Source organism: Hyperolius riggenbachi, chromosome 9 (genome assembly GCF_040937935.1).
Source record: "Hyperolius riggenbachi isolate aHypRig1 chromosome 9, aHypRig1.pri, whole genome shotgun sequence".
NCBI lineage: Eukaryota > Metazoa > Chordata > Amphibia > Anura > Hyperoliidae > Hyperolius > Hyperolius riggenbachi.
The window spans coordinates 1,469,211-1,491,745 of NC_090654.1; the positions used below are offsets into that span (position 1 = coordinate 1,469,211).

At 48.7% G+C, this 22,535-nt stretch overlaps 1 long non-coding RNA gene across 4 annotated transcripts in view; it reads left to right on the plus strand.

The window, feature by feature from the left end:
- The window catches only part of LOC137531820 (uncharacterized), an 87,150-nt gene that overhangs the window by 51,676 nt on the left and 12,939 nt on the right, over positions 1–22,535 (plus strand). For all 4 annotated transcript variants that reach the window (XR_011023771.1, XR_011023770.1, XR_011023772.1 and 1 more), the window contains exon 2: positions 18,057–18,120. This is a non-coding gene — a long non-coding RNA (uncharacterized lncRNA). The remainder of the gene's footprint in view (positions 1–18,056; positions 18,121–22,535) is intronic.

The window sequence follows — 22,535 nt, forward strand, 5'->3', positions numbered from 1 at the left end:
CTGATATTACTCTTACATTATGGAGAATCACCCAGGGGGAGAGGCAGCAGCATAAACGCTGCAGGATTACAGAGCTGATATTACTCTTACATTATGGAGAATCACCCAGGGAGAGAGGCGGCAGCATAAACGCTGCAGGATTACACAGAGCTGATATTACTCTTACATTATGGAGAATCACCCAGGGAGAGGCAGCAGCATAAACACTGCAGGATTACACAGAGCTGATATTACTCTTACATTATGGAGAATCACCCAGGGAGAGAGGCAGCAGCATAAACACTGCAGGATTACACAGAGCTGATATTACTCTTACATTATGGAGAATCACCCAGGGAGAGAGGCGGCAGCATAAACACTGCAGGATTACACAGAGCTGATATTACTGTTACATTATGGAGAATCACCCAGGGGGAGAGAGGCAGCAGCATAAACACTGCAGGATTACACAGAGCTGATATTACTCTTACATTATGGAGAGTCACCCAGGGAGAGAGGCGGCAGCATAAACACTGCAGGATTACACAGAGCTGATATTACTCTTACATTATGGAGAATCACCCAGGGAGAGAGGCGGCAGCATAAACACTGCAGGATTACACAGAGCTGATATTACTCTTACATTATGGAGAATCACCCAGGGAGAGAGGCGGCAGCATAAACACTGCAGGATTACAGAGCTGATATTACTCTTACATTATGGAGAATCACCCAGGGAGAGGCAGCAGCATAAACACTGCAGGTTTATAGAGCTGATATTACTCTTACATTATGGAGAATCACCCAGGGAGAGAGGCAGCAGCATGAACACTGCAGGATTACACAGAGCTGATATTACTCTTACATTATGGAGAATCACCCAGGGAGAGGCAGCAGCATAAACACTGCAGGATTACAGAGCTGATATTACTCTTACATTATGGAGAATCACCCAGGAAGAGCGGCAGCAGCATGAACACTGCAGGATTACACAGAGCTGATATTACTCTTACATTATGGAGAATCACCCAGGGAGAGAGGCAGCAGCATAAACACTGCAGGATTACACAGAGCTGATATTACTCTTACATTATGGAGAGTCACCCAGGGAGAGAGGCGGCAGCAGCATAAACACTGCAGGATTACAGAGCTGATATTACTCTTACATTATGGAGAATCACCCAGGGAGAGAGGCAGCAGCATAAACGCTGCAGGATTACAGAGCTGATATTACTCTTACATTATGGAGAATCACCCAGGGAGAGAGGCGGCAGCAGCATAAACACTGCAGGATTACAGAGCTGATATTACTCTTACATTATGGAGAATCACCCAGGGAGAGAGGCGGCAGCAGCATAAACACTGCAGGATTACAGAGCTGATATTACTCTTACATTATGGAGAATCACCCAGGGAGAGGCAGCAGCATAAACACTGCAGGATTACAGAGCTGATATTACTCTTACATTATGGAGAGTCACCCAGGGAGAGAGGCGGCAGCATAAACACTGCAGGATTACACAGAGCTGATATTACTCTTACATTATGGAGAATCACCCAGGGAGAGAGGCGGCAGCATAAACACTGCAGGATTACACAGAGCTGATATTACTCTTACATTATGGAGAATCACCCAGGGAGAGCGGCAGCAGCATAAACACTGCAGGATTATAGAGCTGATATTACTCCTACATTATGGAGAATCACCCAGGGAGAGAGGCGGCAGCATAAACACTGCAGGATTACACAGATCTGATATTACTCTTACATTATGGAGAATCCCCCAGGGAGAGAGGCAGCAGCATAAACGCTGCAGGATTACAGAGCTGATATTACTCTTACATTATGGAGAGTCACCCAGGGAGAGAGGCAGCAGCATAAACACTGCAGGATTACACAGAGCTGATATTACTCTTACATTATGGAGAATCACCCAGGGAGAGAGGCGGCAGCATAAACACTGCAGGATTACACAGAGCTGATATTACTCTTACATTATGGAGAATCACCCGGGGAGAGAGGCGGCAGCATAAACACTGCAGGATTACAGAGCTGATATTACTCTTACATTATGGAGAATCACCCAGGGAGAGAGGCAGCAGCATAAACACTGCCGGATTACAGAGCTGATATTACTCTTACATTATGGAGAATCACCCAGGGAGAGAGGCGGCAGCATAAACGCTGCAGGATTACACAGAGCTGATATTACTCTTACATTATGGAGAAACACCCAGGGAGAGAGGCAGCAGCATAAACGCTGCAGGATTACAGATCTGATATTACTTCTTACATTATGGAGAATCACCCAGGGAGAGCGGCAGCAGCATAAACACTGCAGGATTACAGAGCTTATATTTCTCTTACATTATGGAGAATCACCCAGGGAGAGAGGCAGCAGCATGAACACTGCAGGATTACACAGAGCTGATATTACTCTTACATTATGGAGAGTCACCCAGGGATAGAGGCGGCAGCATAAACACTGCAGGATTACACAGAGCTGATATTACTCTTACATTATGGAGAATCACCCAGGGAGAGAGGCAGCAGCATAAACACTGCAGGATTACAGAGCTGATATTACTCTTACATTATGGAGAATCACCCAGGGAGAGAGGCAGCAGCATAAACGCTGCAGGATTACAGAGCTGATATTACTCTTACATTATGGAGAATCACCCAGGGAGAGAGGCGGCAGCAGCATAAACACTGCAGGATTACAGAGCTGATATTACTCTTACATTATGGAGAGTCACCCAGGGAGAGCGGCGGCAGCATAAACACTGCAGGATTACACAGAGCTGATATTACTCTTACATTATGGAGAATCACCCAGGGAGAGAGGCAGCAGCATAAACACTGCAGGATTACAGAGCTGATATTACTCTTACATTATGGAGAGTCACCCAGGGAGAGAGGCAGCAGCATAAACACTGCAGGATTACACAGAGCTGATATTACTCTTACATTATGGAGAGTCACCCAGGGAGAGAGGCAGCAGCATAAACACTGCAGGATTACACAGAGCTAATATTTCAGTTACATTATGGAGAATCACCCAGGGAGAGAGGCAGGAGCATAAACACTGCAGGATTACAGAGCTGATATTACTCTTACATTATGGAGAATCACCCAGGGAGAGAGGCGGCAGCATAAACGCTGCAGGATTACACAGAGCTGATATTACTCTTACATTATGGAGAATCACCCAGGGAGAGAGGCAGCAGCATGAACACTGCAGGATTACACAGAGCTGATATTACTCTTACATTATGGAGAATCACCCAGGGAGAGAGGCGGCAGCAGCATAAACACTGCAGGATTACACAGAGCTGATATTACTCTTACATTATGGAGAATCACCCAGGGAGAGGCAGCAGCATAAACACTGCAGGATTACACAGAGCTGATATTACTCTTACATTATGGAGGATCACCCAGGTAGAGCGGCGGCAGCATAAACACTGCAGGATTACACAGAGCTGATATTACTCTTACATTATGGAGAATCACCCAGGGAGAGAGGCGGCAGCAGCATAAACACTGCAGGATTACAGAGCTGATATTACTCTTACATTATGGAGAATCACCCAGGGAGAGAGGCGGCAGCATAAACACTGCAGGATTACACAGAGCTGATATTACTCTTACATTATGGAGAGTCACCCAGGGAGAGAGGCAGCAGCATAAACACTGCAGGATTACAGAGCTGATATTACTCTTACATTATGGAGAATCACTCAGGGAGAGAGGCAGCAGCATGAACACTGCAGGATTACACAGAGCTGATATTACTCTTACATTATGGAGAGTCACCCAGGGAGAGAGGCGGCAGCATAAACACTGCAGGATTACACAGAGCTGATATTACTCTTACATTATGGAGAATCACCCAGGGAGAGGCAGCAGCATAAACACTGCAGGATTACACAGAGCTGATATTACTCTTACATTATGGAGAATCACCCAGGGAGAGAGGCAGCAGCATAAACACTGCAGGATTACACAGAGCTGATATTACTCTTACATTATGGAGAGTCACCCAGGGAGAGAGGCAGCAGCATAAACACTGCAGGATTACAGAGCTGATATTACTCTTACATTATGGAGAATTACCCAGGGAGAGCGGCGGCAGCATAAACACTGCAGGATTACAGAGCTGATATTACTCTTACATTATGGAGAATCACCCAGGGAGAGAGGCGGCAGCATAAACACTGCAGGATTACACAGAGCTGATTTTACTCTTACATTATAGAGAATCACCCAGGGAGAGAGGCAGCAGCATAAACGCTGCAGGATTACACAGAGCTGATATTACTCTTACATTATGGAGAATCACCCAGGGGGAGAGGCAGCAGCATAAACACTGCAGGATTACACAGAGCTGATATTACTCTTACATTATGGAGAGTCACCCAGGGAGAGGCAGCAGCATAAACACTGCAGGATTACACAGAGCTGATATTACTCTTACATTATGAAGAATCACCCAGGGAGAGCGGCGGCAGCATAAACACTGCAGGATTAAACAGAGCTGATATTACTCTTACATTATGGAGAATCACCCAGGGAGAGAGGCGGCAGCATAAACACTGCAGGATTACACAGAGCTGATATTACTCTTACATTATGGAGAATCACCCAGGGGGAGAGGCGGCAGCATAAACACTGCAGGATTACACAGAGCTGATATTACTCTTACATTATGGAGAGTCACCCAGGGAGAGAGGCGGCAGCATAAACACTGCAGGATTACACAGAGCTGATATTACTCTTACATTATGGAGAATCACCCAGGGAGAGAGGCAGCAGCATGAACACTGCAGGATTACACAGAGCTGATATTACTCTTACATTATGGAGAGTCACCCAGGGAGAGAGGCCGGCAGCATAAACACTGCAGGATTACACAGAGCTGATATTACTCTTACATTATGGAAAATCACCCAGGGAGAGGCAGCAGCATAAACACTGCAGGATTACACAGAGCTGATATTACTCTTACATTATGGAAAATCACCCAGGGAGAGAGGCGGCAGCAGCATAAACACTGCAGGATTACACAGAGCTGATATTACTCTTACATTATGGAGAATCACCCAGGGAGAGAGGCAGCAGCATAAACACTGCAGGATTACAGAGCTGATATTACTCTTACATTATGGAGAATCACCCAGGGAGAGAGGCGGCAGCATAAACACTGCAGGATTACAGAGCTGTTATTACTCTTACATTATGGAGAGTCACCCAGGGAGAGCGGCGGCAGCATAAACACTGCAGGATTACACAGAGCTGATATTACTCTTACATTATGGAGAATCACCCAGGGAGAGAGGCAGCAGCATAAACACTGCAGGATTACACAGAGCTGATATTACTCTTACATTATGGAGAATCACCCAGGGAGAGGCGGCAGCATAAACACTGCAGGATTACACAGAGCTAATATTACTCTTACATTATGGAGAATCACCCAGGGAGAGCGGCAGCAGCATAAACACTGCAGGATTACACAGAGCTGATATTACTCTTACATTATGGAGAATCACCCAGGGAGAGAGGCAGCAGCATAAACACTGCAGGATGACACAGAGCTGATATTACTCTTACATTATGGAGAGTCACCCAGGGAGAGAGGCAGCAGCATAAACACTGCAGGATTACACAGAGCTGATATTACTCTTACATTATGGAGAATCACCCAGGGAGAGAGGCAGCAGCATAAACACTGCAGGATTATAGAGCTGATATTACTCTTACATTATGGAGAATCACCCAGGGAGAGAGGCAGCAGCATAAACACTGCAGGATTACAGAGCTGATATTACTCTTACATTATGGAGAATCACCCAGGGAGAGAGGCGGCAGCATAAACACTGCAGGATTACACAGAGCTGATATTACTCTTACATTATGGAGAATCACCCAGGGAGAGAGGCGGCAGCATAAACACTGCAGGATTACACAGAGCTGATATTACTGTTACATTATGGAGAATCACCCAGGGAGAGAGGCAGCAGCATAAACGCTGCAGGATTACAGAGCTGATATTACTCCTACATTATGGAGAATCACCCAGGGAGAGAGGCGGCAGCATAAACGCTGCAGGATTACACAGAGCTGATATTACTCTTACATTATGGAGAGTCACCCAGGGAGAGAGGCAGCAGCATAAACACTGCAGGATTACAGAGCTGATATTACTCTTACATTATGGAGAATCACCCAGGGAGAGAGGCGGCAGCATAAACACTGCAGGATTACACAGAGCTGATATTACTCTTACATTATGGAGAATCACCCAGGGAGAGAGGCAGCAGCATGAACACTGCAGGATTACACAGAGCTGATATTACTCTTACATTATGGAGAGTCACCCAGGGAGAGAGGCCGGCAGCATAAACACTGCAGGATTACACAGAGCTGATATTACTCTTACATTATGGAAAATCACCCAGGGAGAGGCAGCAGCATAAACACTGCAGGATTACACAGAGCTGATATTATTCTTACATTATGGAAAATCACCCAGGGAGAGAGGCGGCAGCAGCATAAACACTGCAGGATTACACAGAGCTGATATTACTCTTACATTATGGAGAATCACCCAGGGAGAGAGGCAGCAGCATAAACACTGCAGGATTACAGAGCTGATATTACTCTTACATTATGGAGAATCACCCAGGGAGAGAGGCGGCAGCATAAACACTGCAGGATTACAGAGCTGTTATTACTCTTACATTATGGAGAGTCACCCAGGGAGAGCGGCGGCAGCATAAACACTGCAGGATTACACAGAGCTGATATTACTCTTACATTATGGAGAATCACCCAGGGAGAGAGGCAGCAGCATAAACACTGCAGGATTACACAGAGCTGATATTACTCTTACATTATGGAGAATCACCCAGGGAGAGGCGGCAGCATAAACACTGCAGGATTACACAGAGCTAATATTACTCTTACATTATGGAGAATCACCCAGGGAGAGCGGCAGCAGCATAAACACTGCAGGATTACACAGAGCTGATATTACTCTTACATTATGAAGAATCACCCAGGGAGAGCGGCGGCAGCATAAACACTGCAGGATTAAACAGAGCTGATATTACTCTTACATTATGGAGAATCACCCAGGGAGAGAGGCGGCAGCATAAACACTGCAGGATTACACAGAGCTGATATTACTCTTACATTATGGAGAATCACCCAGGGGGAGAGGCGGCAGCATAAACACTGCAGGATTACACAGAGCTGATATTACTCTTACATTATGGAGAGTCACCCAGGGAGAGAGGCGGCAGCATAAACACTGCAGGATTACACAGAGCTGATATTACTCTTACATTATGGAGAATCACCCAGGGAGAGAGGCAGCAGCATGAACACTGCAGGATTACACAGAGCTGATATTACTCTTACATTATGGAGAGTCACCCAGGGAGAGAGGCCGGCAGCATAAACACTGCAGGATTACACAGAGCTGATATTACTCTTACATTATGGAAAATCACCCAGGGAGAGGCAGCAGCATAAACACTGCAGGATTACACAGAGCTGATATTACTCTTACATTATGGAAAATCACCCAGGGAGAGAGGCGGCAGCAGCATAAACACTGCAGGATTACACAGAGCTGATATTACTCTTACATTATGGAGAATCACCCAGGGAGAGAGGCAGCAGCATAAACACTGCAGGATTACAGAGCTGATATTACTCTTACATTATGGAGAATCACCCAGGGAGAGAGGCGGCAGCATAAACACTGCAGGATTACAGAGCTGTTATTACTCTTACATTATGGAGAGTCACCCAGGGAGAGCGGCGGCAGCATAAACACTGCAGGATTACACAGAGCTGATATTACTCTTACATTATGGAGAATCACCCAGGGAGAGAGGCAGCAGCATAAACACTGCAGGATTACACAGAGCTGATATTACTCTTACATTATGGAGAATCACCCAGGGAGAGGCGGCAGCATAAACACTGCAGGATTACACAGAGCTAATATTACTCTTACATTATGGAGAATCACCCAGGGAGAGCGGCAGCAGCATAAACACTGCAGGATTACACAGAGCTGATATTACTCTTACATTATGGAGAATCACCCAGGGAGAGAGGCAGCAGCATAAACACTGCAGGATGACACAGAGCTGATATTACTCTTACATTATGGAGAGTCACCCAGGGAGAGAGGCAGCAGCATAAACACTGCAGGATTACACAGAGCTGATATTACTCTTACATTATGGAGAATCACCCAGGGAGAGAGGCAGCAGCATAAACACTGCAGGATTATAGAGCTGATATTACTCTTACATTATGGAGAATCACCCAGGGAGAGAGGCAGCAGCATAAACACTGCAGGATTACAGAGCTGATATTACTCTTACATTATGGAGAATCACCCAGGGAGAGAGGCGGCAGCATAAACACTGCAGGATTACACAGAGCTGATATTACTCTTACATTATGGAGAATCACCCAGGGAGAGAGGCGGCAGCATAAACACTGCAGGATTACACAGAGCTGATATTACTGTTACATTATGGAGAATCACCCAGGGAGAGAGGCAGCAGCATAAACGCTGCAGGATTACAGAGCTGATATTACTCCTACATTATGGAGAATCACCCAGGGAGAGAGGCGGCAGCATAAACGCTGCAGGATTACACAGAGCTGATATTACTCTTACATTATGGAGAGTCACCCAGGGAGAGAGGCAGCAGCATAAACACTGCAGGATTACAGAGCTGATATTACTCTTACATTATGGAGAATCACCCAGGGAGAGAGGCGGCAGCATAAACACTGCAGGATTACACAGAGCTGATATTACTCTTACATTATGGAGAATCACCCAGGGAGAGAGGCAGCAGCATGAACACTGCAGGATTACACAGAGCTGATATTACTCTTACATTATGGAGAGTCACCCAGGGAGAGAGGCCGGCAGCATAAACACTGCAGGATTACACAGAGCTGATATTACTCTTACATTATGGAAAATCACCCAGGGAGAGGCAGCAGCATAAACACTGCAGGATTACACAGAGCTGATATTATTCTTACATTATGGAAAATCACCCAGGGAGAGAGGCGGCAGCAGCATAAACACTGCAGGATTACACAGAGCTGATATTACTCTTACATTATGGAGAATCACCCAGGGAGAGAGGCAGCAGCATAAACACTGCAGGATTACAGAGCTGATATTACTCTTACATTATGGAGAATCACCCAGGGAGAGAGGCGGCATCATAAACACTGCAGGATTACAGAGCTGTTATTACTCTTACATTATGGAGAGTCACCCAGGGAGAGCGGCGGCAGCATAAACACTGCAGGATTACACAGAGCTGATATTACTCTTACATTATGGAGAATCACCCAGGGAGAGAGGCAGCAGCATAAACACTGCAGGATTACACAGAGCTGATATTACTCTTACATTATGGAGAATCACCCAGGGAGAGGCGGCAGCATAAACACTGCAGGATTACACAGAGCTAATATTACTCTTACATTATGGAGAATCACCCAGGGAGAGCGGCAGCAGCATAAACACTGCAGGATTACACAGAGCTGATATTACTCTTACATTATGGAGAATCACCCAGGGAGAGAGGCAGCAGCATAAACACTGCAGGATGACACAGAGCTGATATTACTCTTACATTATGGAGAGTCACCCAGGGAGAGAGGCAGCAGCATAAACACTGCAGGATTACACAGAGCTGATATTACTCTTACATTATGGAGAATCACCCAGGGAGAGAGGCAGCAGCATAAACACTGCAGGATTATAGAGCTGATATTACTCTTACATTATGGAGAATCACCCAGGGAGAGAGGCAGCAGCATAAACACTGCAGGATTACAGAGCTGATATTACTCTTACATTATGGAGAATCACCCAGGGAGAGAGGCGGCAGCATAAACACTGCAGGATTACACAGAGCTGATATTACTCTTACATTATGGAGAATCACCCAGGGAGAGAGGCGGCAGCATAAACACTGCAGGATTACACAGAGCTGATATTACTGTTACATTATGGAGAATCACCCAGGGAGAGAGGCAGCAGCATAAACGCTGCAGGATTACAGAGCTGATATTACTCCTACATTATGGAGAATCACCCAGGGAGAGAGGCGGCAGCATAAACGCTGCAGGATTACACAGAGCTGATATTACTCTTACATTATGGAGAGTCACCCAGGGAGAGAGGCAGCAGCATAAACACTGCAGGATTACAGAGCTGATATTACTCTTACATTATGGAGAATCACCCAGGGAGAGAGGCGGCAGCATAAACACTGCAGGATTACACAGAGCTGATATTACTCTTACATTATGGAGAATCACCCAGGGAGAGAGGCGGCAGCATAAACACTGCAGGATTACACAGAGCTGATATTACTCTTACATTATGGAGAGTCACACAGGGAGAGCGGCGGCAGCATAAACACTGCAGGATTACACAGAGCTGATATTACTCTTACATTATGGAAAATCACCCAGGGAGAGAGGCGGCAGCAGCATAAACACTGCAGGATTACACAGAGCTGATATTACTCTTACATTATGGAGAATCACCCAGGGAGAGAGGCGGCAGCATAAACACTGCAGGATTACACAGAGCTGATATTACTCTTACATTATGGAGAATCACCCAGGGAGAGAGGCAGCAGCATAAACACTGCAGGATTACAGAGCTGATATTACTCTTACATTATGGAGAATCACCCAGGGAGAGAGGTGGCAGCATAAACGCTGCAGGATTACAGAGCTGATATTACTCTTACATTATGGAGAATCACCCAGGGAGAGAGGCGGCAGCAGCATAAACACTGCAGGATTACACAGAGCTGATATTACTCTTACATTATGGAGAATCACCCAGGGAGAGGCAGCAGCATAAACACTGCAGGATTATAGAGCTGATATTACTCTTACATTATGGAGAATCACCCAGGGAGAGAGGTGGCAGCATAAACGCTGCAGGATTACAGAGCTGATATTACTCTTACATTATGGAGAATCACCCAGGGAGAGGCGGCAGCAGCATAAACACTGCAGGATTACACAGAGCTGATATTACTCTTACATTATGGAGAATCACCCAGGGAGAGAGGCGGCAGCATAAACACTGCAGGATTACACAGAGCTGATATTACTCTTACATTATGGAGAGTCACCCAGGGAGAGCGGCGGCAGCATAAACACTGCAGTATTACACAGAGCTGATATTACTCTTACATTATGGAAAATCACCCAGGGAGAGAGGCGGCAGCAGCATAAACACTGCAGGATTACACAGAGCTGATATTACTCTTAAATTATGGAGAATCACCCAGGGAGAGAGGCGGCAGCATAAACACTGCAGGATTACACAGAGCTGATATTACTCTTACATTATGGAGAATCACCCAGGGAGAGAGGCAGCAGCATAAACACTGCAGGATTACAGAGCTGATATTACTCTTACATTATGGAGAATCACCCAGGGAGAAAGGTGGCAGCATAAACGCTGCAGGATTACAGAGCTGATATTACTCTTACATTATGGAGAATCACCCAGGGAGAGAGGCGGCAGCAGCATAAACACTGCAGGATTACACAGAGCTGATATTACTCTTACATTATGGAGAATCACCCAGGGAGAGGCAGCAGCATAAACACTGCAGGTTTACACAGAGCTGATATTACTCTTACATTATGGAGAATCACCCAGGGAGAGCGGCGGCAGCATAAACACTGCAGGATTACAGAGCTGATATTACTCTTACATTATGGAGAATCACCCAGGGAGAGAGGCGGCAGCAGCATAAACACTGCAGGATTACACAGAGCTGATATTACTCTTACATTATGGAGAATCACCCAGGGAGAGGCAGCAGCATAAACACTGCAGGATTACACAGAGCTGATATTACTCTTACATTATGGAGAGTCACCCAGGGAGAGAGGCAGCAGCATAAACACTGCAGGATTACACAGAGCTGATATTACTCTTACATTATGGAGAATCACCCAGGGAGAGCGGCGGCAGCATAAACACTGCAGGATTACACAGAGCTGATATTACTCTTACATTATGGAGAATCACCCAGGGAGAGAGGCAGCAGCATAAACACTGCAGGATTACACAGAGCTGATATTACTCTTACATTATGGAGAATCACCCAGGGAGAGAGGCGGCAGCATAAACGCTACAGGATTACGCAGAGCTGATATTACTCTTACATTATGGAGAATCCCCCAGGAAGAGAGGCGGCAGCATAAACACTGCAGGATTACACAGAGCTGATATTACTCTTACATTATGGAGAATCACCCAGGGAGAGAGGCAGCAGCATAAACACTGCAGGATTACAGAGCTGATATTACTCTTACATTATGGAGAATCACCCAGGGAGAGAGGCGGCAGCATAAACGCTACAGGATTACGCAGAGCTGATATTACTCTTACATTATGGAGAATCACCCAGGGAGAGCGGCGGCAGCATAAACACTGCAGGATTACACAGAGCTGATATTACTCTTACATTATGGAAAATCACCCAGGGAGAGAGGCGGCAGCAGCATAAACACTGCAGGATTACACAGAGCTGATATTACTCTTACATTATGGAGAATCACCCAGGGAGAGAGGCGGCAGCATAAACACTGCAGGATTACACAGAGCTGATATTACTCTTACATTATGGAGAATCACCCAGGGAGAGAGGCAGCAGCATAAACACTGCAGGATTACAGAGCTGATATTACTCTTACATTATGGAGAATCACCCAGGGAGAAAGGTGGCAGCATAAACGCTGCAGGATTACAGAGCTGATATTACTCTTACATTATGGAGAATCACCCAGGGAGAGAGGCGGCAGCAGCATAAACACTGCAGGATTACACAGAGCTGATATTACTCTTACATTATGGAGAATCACCCAGGGAGAGGCAGCAGCATAAACACTGCAGGTTTACACAGAGCTGATATTACTCTTACATTATGGAGAATCACCCAGGGAGAGCGGCGGCAGCATAAACACTGCAGGATTACAGAGCTGATATTACTCTTACATTATGGAGAATCACCCAGGGAGAGAGGCGGCAGCAGCATAAACACTGCAGGATTACACAGAGCTGATATTACTCTTACATTATGGAGAATCATCCAGGGAGAGGCAGCAGCATAAACACTGCAGGATTACACAGAGCTGATATTACTCTTACATTATGGAGAGTCACCCAGGGAGAGAGGCAGCAGCATAAACACTGCAGGATTACACAGAGCTGATATTACTCTTACATTATGGAGAATCACCCAGGGAGAGCGGCGGCAGCATAAACACTGCAGGATTACACAGAGCTGATATTACTCTTACATTATGGAGAATCACCCAGGGAGAGAGGCAGCAGCATAAACACTGCAGGATTACACAGAGCTGATATTACTCTTACATTATGGAGAATCACCCAGGGAGAGAGGCGGCAGCATAAACGCTACAGGATTACGCAGAGCTGATATTACTCTTACATTATGGAGAATCCCCCAGGAAGAGAGGCGGCAGCATAAACACTGCAGGATTACACAGAGCTGATATTACTCTTACATTATGGAGAATCACCCAGGGAGAGAGGCAGCAGCATAAACACTGCAGGATTACAGAGCTGATATTACTCTTACATTATGGAGAATCACCCAGGGAGAGAGGCGGCAGCATAAACGCTACAGGATTACGCAGAGCTGATATTACTCTTACATTATGGAGAATCACCCAGGGAGAGGCAGCAGCATAAACACTGCAGGATTACAGAGCTGATATTACTCTTACATTATGGAGAATCACCCAGGGAGAGAGGCAGCAGCATAAACACTGCAGGATTACACAGAGCTGATATTACTCTTACATTATGGAGAATCACCCAGGGAGAGGCAGCAGCATAAACACTGCAGGATTACACAGAGCTGATATTACTCTTACATTATGGAGAGTCACCCAGGGAGAGAGGCAGCAGCATAAACGCTGCAGGATTACAGAGCTGATATTACTCTTACATTATGGAGAATCACCCAGGGAGAGAGGCAGCAGCATAAACACTGCAGGATTACAGAGCTGATATTACTCTTACATTATGGAGAATCCCCCAGGGAGAGGCAGCAGTATAAACACTGCAGGATTACAGAGCTGATATTACTCTTACATTATGGAGAATCACCCAGGGAGAGAGGCGGCAGCATAAACACTGCAGGATTACACAGAGCTGATATTACTCTTACATTATGGAGAATCCCCCAGGGAGAGAGGCAGCATAAACACTGCAGGATTACAGAGCTGATATTACTCTTACATTATGGAGAATCACCCAGGGAGAGCGGCAGCAGCATAAACACTGCAGGATTACACAGAGCTGATATTACTCTTACATTATGGAGAATCACCCAGGGAGAGAGGCGGCAGCATAAACACTGCAGGATTACACAGAGCTGATATTACTCTTACATTATGGAGAATCACCCAGGGAGAGAGGCGGCATAATATGATGGAGGGATCTCGCTAGAGATATAACAGTGAAGGGATCTGTTAACCCTTGAAGGTAAATTGCATATACGGGATTTGTATTCTGTGTCTCAGCAGCCATCTTACCTCTCAGCCAGACGACAATCACACAAGAATCTTCATCTTTAATACATGGATAAATTCACAGCTGATTTTCAAAGAAAATTTTATGCAATTGTTTCAGTGTTTAAATATTTCAATGTTCAATATAAAAATGACTTTCTGCTGAACCGGCTTTTATTTCCCAGCATTTACCACAAAGTAGGAAACCCCACCACAAAAATCTGTCACCAAAAATAAATACATCATAAGAATGAGCACAAGACGATAATAATGTCACATGTGTGGGATTCTGCGTCCTATCTAGGTGCCACGCGTAGCACATGGTGTAACGTGCAGAGCTGTACCACATGGCGTAACGTGGAGAGCGGGGCCACGTGTACCAAATGGCATCACGTGTAGAGTGGGGCTATGCGTACCACATGGCGTAACTTGGAGAGCGGGGCCACACCTCGCGTCACGTGGAGAGCAGAGTCACGCGTATCAATAACATCAGGTGGAGAGCGGGGCCACGCGTACCTTATGGCTTCACGTGGAGAGCAGAGCCACACGTACCACATGGTGTCACGTGGAGAGCGTGGCCACGCGTACCACATGGCGTCACGTAAAGTGCGGGGCCATGCGTACCACATGGCGTCACGTGGAGAGCGGGGCCACGCGTACCACATGGCGTCACGTGGAGAGCGGGGCCAAGCGTACCACATGGCGTCACGTGGAGAGCGGGGCCACGCGTACCACATGGCGTCACGTGGAGAGCGGGGCCAAGCGTACCACATGGCGTCACGTGGAGAGCGGGGCCACGCTTACCACATGGCGTCACGTGGAGAGCGGGGCCAGGCGTACCACATGGCGTCACTTGGAGAGCGGGGCCACGCGCACCACATAGCATCACGAGGAGAGCAGGGCCACGCGTACCACATGGCGTCACTTGGAGAGCGGGGCCACGCGTACCACATGGCATCACGAGGAGAGCGGGGCCACGCGTACCACATGGCGTCACTTGGAGAGCGGGGCTACGCGTACCACATGGCTTCACGTGGAGAGCAGAGCCACGCATACCACATGGCGTCATTTGGAGAGCGGGGCCACGCGTACCACATGGCGTCACTTGGAGAGCGGGGCCACGCGTACCACATGGCGTCACTTGGAGAGCGGGGCCACGCGTACCACATGGCGTCACTTGGAGAGCGGGGCCACGCGTACCACATGGAGTCACGCGGAGAGCGGGGCCTCGCATACCACATGGCATCACGAGGAGAGCAGGGCCACGCGTACCACATGGCGTCACTTGGAGAGCGGGGCCACGCGTACCACATGGCATCACGAGGAGAGCAGGGCCACGCGTACCACATGGCGTCACTTGGAGAGCGGGGCCACGCGTACCACATGGCATCACGAGGAGAGCAGGGCCACGCGTACCACATGGCATCACGAGGAGAGCGGGGCCACGCGTACCACATGGCGTCACTTGGAGAGCGGGGCCACGAATACCACATAGTGTTACCTGGAGAGCAGGGCCACGCATACCCCATGACGTCACGTGGAGAGCAGGGCCACGCGTACCACATGGCTTCACGTGGAGAGCAGGGCCACGCGTACCACATGGCATCACTTGGAGAGCGGGGCCACGAATACCACATAGTGTTACCTGGAGAGCGGGGCCACACATACCCCATGACGTCACGTGGAGAGCAGGGCCACGCGTACCACATGGCATCACTTGGAGAGCGGGGCCACGCGTACCACATGGCATCACTTGGAGAGCGGGGCCACGAATACCACATAGTGTTACCTGGAGAGCAGGGCCACGCATACCCCATGACGTCACGTGGAGAGCAGGGCCACACATACCACATGGCGTCACACAGAAAGCGGGGCCACGAATACCACATAGTGTTACCTGGAGAGCAGGGCCACGCATACCCCATGACGTCACGAGGAGAGCAGGGCCACGCGTACCACATGGCGTCACACAGAGAGCGGGGCCACACGTACCACATGGAGTCATGTGGGGAGCGGGGCCACGCGTACTACATGGCATCACGAGGAGAGCAGGGCCACGCGTACCACATGGCATCACACGGAGAGCGGGGCCACATGTACCACATGGTGTCACGTGGAGAGCGGGGCTAGGCGTACCACATGGCATCACACAGAGAGGCCACGTGTACCACATGGTGTCACGCGGAGAGCGGGGCCTCGCGCACCACATGGCGTCACGCGGAGAACAGAGCCACGCGTACCACATGGCGTCACGTGGAGAGCGGGGCCACGCGTACCACATGGCATCACACGGAGAGCGGGGCCACATGTACCACATGGTGTCACGTGGAGAGCGGGGCTAGGCGTACCACATGGCATCACACAGAGAGGCCACGTATACCACATGGTGTCACGCGGAGAGCGGGGCCTCGCGTACCACATGGCGTCACGCGGAGAACAGAGCCACGCGTACCACATGGCGTCACGTGGAGAGCGGGGCCACGCGTACCACATGGCATCACACGGAGAGCGGGGCCACATGTACCACATGGTGTCACGTGGAGAGCGGGGCTAGGCGTACCACATGGCATCACACAGAGAGGCCACGTGTACCACATGGTGTCACGCGGAGAGCGGGGCCTCGCGCACCACATGGCGTCACGCGGAGAACAGAGCCACGCGTACCACATGGCGTCACGTGGAGAGCGGGGCCACGCGTACCACATGGCATCACACGGAGAGCGGGGCCACATGTACCACATGGTGTCACGTGGAGAGCGGGGCTAGGCGTACCACATGGCATCACACAGAGAGGCCACGTGTACCACATGGCGTCACGTGGAGAGCGGGGCCACGCGCACCACATGGCGTCACGTGGAGAGCGGGGCCTCGCGTACCACATGGCGTCACGTGGAGAGCGGGGCCTCGCGTACCACATGGCGTCACATGGAGAGCGGGGCCACGCGTACCACATGGTGTCACGTGGAGAGCGGGGCCACGCGCACCACATGGCGTCACGTGGAGAGCGGGGCCTCGCGTACCACATGGCGTCACGTGGAGAGCGGGGCCTCGCGTACCACATGGCTTCACGCGGAGAGCGGGGCCACGACATGGAGAACAGATACGCTCTGCACATTTCTGTAAACATCTTCATATTGTAATAGATATGTACAGCAGACACGGCACATATTCCTAGTATGAACCGATTGTGGTCAGACAATAAATCTATGTACAGAATTTACAGAACAGATGGGCTGTGCAAAGTGTCATCCGTTATCTGCAATTGCTGTACAGATAGGGAGACAGGAGACCTCCTGCTGAATTGGGATACAATAGCAAATGACTGAAAAAATCCAACCCAGCCAAGTGCTCTGGCCTCAGCAGCTCTGGAACAGACTCCTCCCTTTTTGTTGTAAATGACATTCACTGCAGCACCACTTTGTCTTCTGCTTCCACAGAGGGCGGTAAAATGCTTTCCTGTGATTGGGACCCGGAGGAGCGTTACAGCGCCACTCACTGGAGGTGAGGAGAACCTTTATCCAGATCAGGCAAATATCACAGCACTGCCTGGGGGAGGTGACCTGAGTAAAGCCCCGCCCCCCATTCTTGTACATGAGATAACTAAGAATCAGGACAACACGATCTATACACGGCTTACATGTGGCCATTTCAGGGAACAGCTGGCTTATGCCCAGCTTGAAGGATAAGTGTGCTTATAACTCATATACATGTAGATCAGGTCTGATCATTGCTCTGTGCTGTCCTTCCTGTCTATACTGTATACTGTACACACCAGCTGTGATATCTCTGCATCCCTGTGTGACAACTTTACTCACATGACTTGTAGATGAGGCCTGATCACTGCTCTGTGCTGCCCTTCCTGTCTATACTGTATACTGTACACACCAGCTGTGATATCTCTGCATCCCTGTGTGACAGCTTTACTCACATGACTTGTAGATGAGGCCTGATCACTGCTCTGTGCTGCCCTTCCTGTCTATACTGTACACACCAGTTGTGATATCTCTGCATCCCTGTGTGACAGCTTTACTCACATGACTTGTAGATGAGGCCTGATCACTGCTCTGTGCTGCTCTTCCTGTTCCTGTCTATACTGTACACACCAGTTGTGATATCTCTGCATCCGTGTGACAGCTTTACTCACATGACTTGTAGATCAGGTCTGATCATTGCTCTGTGCTGCCCTTCCTGTTCCTGTCTATACTGTATACACCAGCTGTGATATCGCTGCATCCCTGTGTGACAGCTTTACTCACATGGCTTGTAAATCAGGCCTGATCATTGCTCTGTGCTGTCCTTCCTGTTACTGTCTATACTGTATACAATGTACACCAGCTGTGATATCTCTGCATCCCTGTGTTACAGCTTTACTCACATGGCTTGTAGATCAGGTCTGATCATTGCTCTGTGCTGTCCTTCCTGTACCTGTCTATACTGTATACACTGTACACCAGCTGTGATATCTCTGCATCCCTGTGTGACAGCTTTACTCACATGACTTGTAGATCAGGTCTGATCATTGATCTGTGCTGCCCTTCCTGTTCCTGTCTATACTGTATACTGTACACACCAGTTGTGATATCTCTGCATCCCTGTGTGACAGCTTTACTCACATGACTTGTAGATCAGGTCTGATCATTGATCTGTGCTGCCCTTCCTGTTCCTGTCTATACTGTATACTGTACACACCAGTTGTGATATCTCTGCATCCCTGTGTGACAGCTTTACTCACATGACTTGTAGATCAGGTCTGATCATTGCTCTGTGCTGCCCTTCCTGTTCCCGTCTATACTGTATACACTGTACACACCAGCTGTGATATCTCTGCATCCCTGTGTGACAGCTTTACTCACATGACTTGTAGATCAGGTCTGATCATTGCTCTGTGCTGCCCTTCCTGTTCCTGTCTATACTGTATACACTGTACACACCAGCTGTGATATCTCTGCATCCCTGTGTGACAGCTTTACTCACATGACTTGTAGATCAGGTCTGATCATTGCTCTGTGCTGCCCTTCCTGTTCCTGTCTATACTGTATACTGTACACACCAGTTGTGATATCTCTGCATCCCTGTGTGACAGCTTTACTCACATGACTTGTAGATCAGGTCTGATCATTGCTCTGTGCTGCCCTTCCTGTTCCTATCTATACTGTATACTGTATACACCAGCTCTGATATCTCTGCATCCCTGTGTGACAGCTTTACTCACATGACTTGTAGATCAGGTCTGATCATTGCTCTGTGCTGCCCTTCCTGTTCCTATCTATACTGTATACTGTATACACCAGCTCTGATATCTCTGCATCCCTGTGTGACAGCTTTACTCACATGACTTGTAGATCAGGCCTGATCATTGCTCTGTGCTGTCCTTCCTGTTAGCTGCAGGGAATACAGGGAGAATCGGATAAATAAAGTGTCAGGGGAGGGGAGATGTAACTGGAGAGCTTGTGGGTAAAGTGGAGTGGATTAAGTCCAGGTCGGAGATTGCTACTCGCTATGGGATGGTGCAAAGGTGCAAGAAAAAGCATGGTTGGCAGAACTGCATTGGTGAGGAGTCTACAGTGGTTGGTTGAGCTGGAAATTGATGTTGGGGAGGAGTCTACAGAGGTTGGTTGAGCTGGAGGTGGATGTTAGGGAGGGGTCTACAGAGGTTGCATGATCTGGATGTTGGGGCGGGGCTCACAGACGTTGGTTCAGCTGGAGGGGTCTACAGAGGTTGGTTGAGCTGGAGGTGAATGTTGGGGAGGGGTCTACTGAGGTTGGTTGAGGTGGATGCTGGGGAGGGGTCTACAGAGGTTGGTTGAGCTGGATGTTGGGGAGGGGCCTACAGAGGTTGGTTGAGCTGGATGTTGGGGAGGGGCCTACAGAGGTTGGTTGAGCTGGATGTTGGGGAGGGGCCTACAGAGGTTGGTTGAGCTGGATGTTGGGGAGGGGCCTACAGAGGTTGTTTGAGCTGGATGTTGGGGAGGGGCCTACAGAGGTTGTTTGAGCTGGATGTTGGGGAGGGGTTTACAGAGGTTGTTTGAGCTGGATGTTGGGGAGGGGTCTACAGAGGTTGGTTGAGCTGGATGTTGGGACGGGGCTCACAGACGTTGGTTCAGCTGGAGGGGTCTACAGAGGTTGGTTGAGCTGGAAGTAAATGTTGGGGAGGGGTCTACAGAGGTTGGTTGAGCTGGATGTTGGGGAGGGGCCTACAGAGGTTGGTTGAGCTGGATGTTGGGGAGGGGCCTACAGAGGTTGGTTGAGCTGGATGTTGGGGAGGGGCCTACAGAGGTTGGTTGAGCTGGATGTTGGGAAGGGGTCTACAGAGGTTGGTTGAGCTGGATGTTGGGGAGGGGTCTACAGAGGTTGGTTGAGCTGGATGTTGGGGAGGGGCCTACAGAGGTTGGTTGAGCTGGATATTGGGGAGGAGTCTACAGAGGTTGGTTGAGCTGGATGTTGGGGAGAGAGGTGATGTCAGGAGCCGGCAGTGTGACATAGAAGGGTGTCACAGGGGCTGATGGAAGTCTGCTCCAATGTGATGACGTCTCAGATCTTTCCATATGGTAGTGGACCCCGTAAGTTGCTGACTGACACCCAGAAACACTTAGGCAGGCCATACATGCATCGGTTTTCCAATCACTCTAATTGAATCTGCTGGGAACCTATAGCACAACATGCCACATTAATCATAATTTCCATGGATTCTAGATGAAGGGTGGCATTTACTCGATGGCCCCTAGCACTGCATCGATCACTCCAAAGCTACGGGCCAATAGATTTCCAAGCATGTGCAGTGGGTCGATTGGCTCCCGCTCTGACCAGCTTTGGGTGGCAATCTGTGTGTGTATGGTCACCATCACTGCTGTATTAAAGAGTTTAAGTGACTTATCTGGGTTAGATGATATAAGGACACTTATCCTTTAAGAGAGCCACAGCCCACACTATGGCGTCCTTAGAATAACCGCTCAGTGTACGGCCTACACACAAGAGCGCGCGTCTGTCCACAGCTCAGCAATGATGCTCAGGAACGCACAGAAGCGGACACTGGTGCTCAGGCCCTGGGGGGTGTTTATGTAGAAGACTCGGGTAGCGATGTCAGTCCTGATTATCAATAATAACAGCAGGTTTATAAAACACGGGACGAAGATTTTGTCTCTGGATTTCAAAACCAGAAAATGTTACTTTAAATGGATTTAAAAGTGACCAGCTGATGTCAGAGGCTATAGTGGTCACGTGACCCGCTAATGTCAGAGGCTATAGTGGCCCCGTGACCAGCTACTGTCAGAGGCTATAGTGGCCACGTGACCCGCCGATGTCAGAGGCTATAGTGGTCACGTGAACCAGCTGATGTCAGAGGCTATAGTCATCACGTGACCAGCTAATGTCAGAGGCTATAGTGGCCACGTGACCAGCTGGTGTCAGAGACTATAGTGGCCACATGACCAGCCGATGTCAGAGGCTATAGTGGCCACGTGACCAGCCGATGTCAGAGGCAATAGTGGCCACGTGACCAGCCGATGTCAGAGGCTATAGTGGCCACGTGACCAGCCGATGTCAGAGGCTATAGTGGCCACGTGACCAGCCGATGTCAGAGGCTGTAGTGGCCACATGACCCGCCGATGTCAGAGGCAATAGTGGCCACATGACCCGCCGATGTCAGAGGGTATAGTGGCCACGTGAACCGCCAATCACAGAGACTATAGTGGTCACATGACCAGCTGATGTCAGAGGCTATAGTGGCCACATGAACCGCCAATCACAGAGGCTATAGTGGTCACATGACCAGCTGATGTCAGAGGCTATAGTGGCCACGTGAACCGCCAATCACAGAGGCTATAGTGGTCACATGACCAGCTGATGTCAGAGGCTATAGTGGCCACGTGAACCGCCAATCACAGAGGCTATAGTGGTCACGTGACCAGCTGATGTCA